This window comes from Primulina eburnea, chromosome 17, assembly GCF_022965805.1.
Source record: "Primulina eburnea isolate SZY01 chromosome 17, ASM2296580v1, whole genome shotgun sequence".
In the NCBI taxonomy this organism is placed as follows: domain Eukaryota; kingdom Viridiplantae; phylum Streptophyta; class Magnoliopsida; order Lamiales; family Gesneriaceae; genus Primulina; species Primulina eburnea.
In genome coordinates this window covers 18,825,000-18,829,311 of record NC_133117.1, presented here as the reverse complement: position 1 = coordinate 18,829,311, position 4,312 = coordinate 18,825,000, and the positions used below count along the sequence as shown (strand labels likewise).

General features: G+C 34.5%; 1 long non-coding RNA gene across 2 annotated transcripts; it reads right to left on the bottom strand.

The window, feature by feature from the left end:
• Positions 1-1,192: 1,192 nt before the first annotated feature.
• LOC140818335 (uncharacterized) lies at positions 1,193-3,881 on the bottom strand. 2 transcript variants are annotated; one of them, XR_012114955.1, is made up of 3 exons: positions 3,545-3,881; positions 3,222-3,386; positions 1,193-2,782 (listed from the first exon to the last, which is right to left on the bottom strand). It is a non-coding gene; the product is annotated as an uncharacterized lncRNA (long non-coding RNA). The 2 variants fall into 2 exon arrangements; XR_012114954.1 differs by having other exon boundaries at positions 3,222-3,373.
• Between the last annotated feature and the right edge of the window lie 431 nt (positions 3,882-4,312).

Sequence of the window (4,312 nt, the reverse complement as noted above, 5' to 3'; positions counted from 1 at the left end):
TTCACACAAGGGCTTGTGCTCTCAACTAGCTGATTTATTCGTGCTAAATTCCCATGCTTTGAATCCTCTTCCAAAGCTCTTGTTTGATTTTCAAGATGTTGTATTTATAAGCTCCAACAATGATACATACTTTATACACAAGAATATGACCGTGAGGAAAATTTCTGTACTGTTTATGAAATTGCAACGGTCAAATTCGCCTTGCTAGAAATTTTCCCGACTGGTCAACTCAACGGGTCATTCAGTTCAACTGGTCAGCATCTAGTTCAGTTCAGTTGGTCAATTGTTGGTTCGGTTCAGTTCAGCTGGTTCAGTTGGTCTGGTTCAGTTCAGCGGGTTCAGTTCAGCTGGTCTGGTTCAGTTTAGTTGGTCTGGTTCAGTTTCACATGGTGTGCTGAAATCAACTTAAATGATTTCAGTCTGTGTAGAACCAGTAGCTTCATCGTCATTTATCAGCATCTTAAGCTTCGATTCAAACTTTGACTTCTAAAGATGATTTGTAGATCATTGTCTTATCTTTCCAATGAAGTACTGAATCTCTTCATTCCAATAACCGAGCTGAGAGATATGAACAAAATACCGCAACTACTCATACCCAACTGATTGTTGTTTTCGTGCAATCAGTTCGGTAATTTAGCGATCAATTAGACCTTGATAACGTCCGAATTTGCCCAACTGACGTGAAATACGACTTGTTTGAAATTGAGTTTTCTGATCAGTCAAGTTGGCGGATTGTCATTTGAATCATCAAGTTAAAAGATATCATCAAAATACCGAAACTTGCTAGAAATTCATTTTGTGCAGAATTCAGTTTCAGTTTGCTTCTTGTTTAAATAACTTCACACTTGAGTAAATTTGTTAGAAACACAATAACAAGTTTTGTTAACATCAAAATCAAGATTAGGAATATGAAATGCTCCAACAAAAACTGTTGTCTTTGACAAAAAATACAACGATTATTATTCGTTGTCTTTGAACTAATTTTTAACAACACTTCTTATGACAATTTTTTTTTACATTTTATTTGTTGTCTTTTTAGTCAAAGACAACGCTTTTACAACACACGTTTTTTTTTTAAATTTCAGATTATTTTTACATTTTAATTAAATTATTAATTTCAAATCTATTTTGAATATAAATATAGAAACATGTAAAAAATATTCTAAAAATAACAATTATTATAACCAAAAAATATATATAATAACTATTTTAAATATCAATCAACATTTAAACATATTACAAATGCGGTGTATACATGACGAACAAAATACAATAAAAAAATAAATATAACAAAAAATTAATCCTAGAACATATTCTCTTACTTCACTATTTTGAAAGATCGTATTTTTTCTTTTCCAACTTGTTATTGACCAAAATTGTTGCATCCAATTTGATAGAACCGTCCAGAAGAAAAGAAATAACCTAAAAACCACAAAAGAAAAATCACCATAAACCAAACTAAACATGTTGATACATGAAACTTTTGGAAAAAAGAGTATAATTTAAATACAGAGAATTGCAAATTCGAGATAAATACCAGAAAAGCACATGTTGATGTATGGAGCATATTTGTATGAAGAAATAGATTATACCTCCGGAGATAAAACTTGACATATCAAACACTAAAGAAAAAAGTCACATGCAAATAATAAAAACCAAATTAAGCATCTGTAAAATAAAAAACAGAGATTGTAATCCCTAATACAAATCAATCTCAGTAAACTCAAATTAAAACAACCAATAGGAAAGTAAACAAATCCAGATATAGATCTATATCTGCAATTGCAAACATATCTAGAACAACTTCCAACAAATTGCATGCTCATCTGTAACAATTCTGTTAAGCAATTTCATCTTTTGGCAGCAAGAAATCAATTGCAACATGTCTTATGAAACTTCTACTTTGTACCTTCTGCTTACTCAAAACCTGAAAAAAGCTGAAATAACCCTAAGCATATAAACAAACCATGGGGATGCTTTTTCCTGCTGTTTGAAATGGTAATATGAGTGCATATGTTGCATGGACAAAGCAAAATATTTGCTCTCATATCATAAATGTGATCTTGCAAAAGATTCTATCTTAATTATATAATAAGCACATATCACCCAATTATGCATAGGGAGAGGAGAGACTTCATCAGATGAAGAAGGCATCTCTAGCACGCTTCTAATATTGTCCCAACAGTAGCCAAGGGCCAAACTTAGGAGCCTATTCTGACTTCGAGAATTTAAATTCAATATAATCAAAACCTAAAGGGTTTCATTGCATGAAAAATTCTCCTTCATGGATGGGAAAAGGGGAAATGAATAGTTGATCTTCCAAATCTTGAGTCGATTAAAAATTACAAAAGATATAGATCCCTCATAGATGCATTCACGAGCTACGGGTAGAAACCCAAAAAGGTCAAGTAACGTACCATTTTATCTACACTCAAATGATAGATAAATAAAACTAAATGGCAGAGGACAAACACCCATGAGGTTAAATGTCATGAAATACCTATTTTCCACATCATTTCTTCCAGTTGGAAGGGCAAATGGTTGAAGAACTTGAGGGAGAGCAACATCTTTATGTGGTATGAAGCCAACATCATAACTTGGAGAGCAAACAACACGAATCGAATTTTTTTATCAGATTTGGAAGTCCTTCAGTGGCACACCAACATCATGGCCAGTAAAAGAAGTGATCTGCAACCAGTGTTATGTTCCAATATGGATACTTGGACATTTAGTTGTCCACGTAGTTCTGGACGATTATGGTCATATTGTCATAGGATATTCCCTGCAAGTTAATTAAAGATACATTGCATAATTGTTCAGAGGCACAAATGATTGGCAGCTGATGTAACAGCAATAACCCCCTCCCAGCCCAAAATCAAAATCTCTTATATTTTAATAAAAACATGTAAAATCTCACTAGAAAACAGACAAATGACCCAAAATTATAACTAACACTGTATAATGGACTTGCGAGCATTTTACCATCAACTTTTTTTGAAAATGGATAGAAAATCATTTTTAAAACACGAATGCCTCATTTTATGAGCATCCATCCTTTGGAATTGTGAATCAAAACCTAAATTATCTCTTAAAACCGGAATGAAAACATTTCTCCCTATTTATAGTTCTCACAAATGAATAAACATTGCTCCAACAGAATTTGTAAATACAAGGGGTAAACCAAAGGGGTACATACTTCCACGTTTAATTTGCATATTTACCTGGAATCAAATCGGAGGAGCAGAGGAAGGGGTCGGGTAGCGAGTCGTGGGAGCTGTTAGGGATGGATGAAAAAAGACGAGAGAGTTGAGCAATGGGGAGGAAATAAAAGAGAAGCACCAACTACGAGCATCTCAGGAAACGTCTCTAATCTCTGCAGCCATGTTCTTTGAATCAAGATTCAAAAACAAAAATAGCAAAATCATGAAATTAGACAGATAGATTCAGACTAATGAACCCCATAACGATTACAAGAACTGACAATCAACACTAAGCAGCAATCGATCAAATTTAACAGTAGGCATAAACATGAAATCGAACTCACTCGGTGCCTTTCTGTCTAAGAATCCGAAACTACTCACGCGAAAGAACGGGACGACACTCCTCCTCGGATTTCTGCACAGACCCAGAAGCCGCCATAGCCACAACTCCGCCTCAGAACCTTCTCCTGCTTGAATTAACACTCGAGCCACAAAACCCACCAGATGAAGCATCGCTATATCCAAGGGGCTTCGTGAATAGAAAATGGGTGAAGTGGACTCTGTTGAAACTGGTGATTGGGTTTGATAATCTTGGAATAAATCTTGAGATGTAGGAATTGGGTTTGAGAACAAGCATTCTAGAAAATGCAAATGGCGATATTCTAAGGATCTGGGAGCCCATATGGTTAGAGTTTGAACACCGTTAGAGTGTCACAGTAGATGTATTTCAAACCAACGGTTGATGAGACTCAAGTGAAATAAATAATTTTATTTTAATATAATTTAAGTTTTAATAGTTTTCTTATATTTTATATGTATATCTATGCAATTAGTATAGATAAAGTCCTTGATTTTGCTTTAATACAAATGAATCGTAATTCGATGTTGAAACTCATTTGTAAACACTGCATTTTTAAATTCGTTCCTAGTCGATTCAGCCGCCTAAAACATGGATAAAGGTCACTTGAGCTCGAAACTAACATCTGTGATTTTGTGTACTGCGTTTCTTGGTAAGGGCGTGGAGATGTCCAAACATGCAGATGGATAGTCATATGATGATTATACCGAACAACCCTCCCTCGGACTTTCCAAGTGGTTATCATTCATCGAGA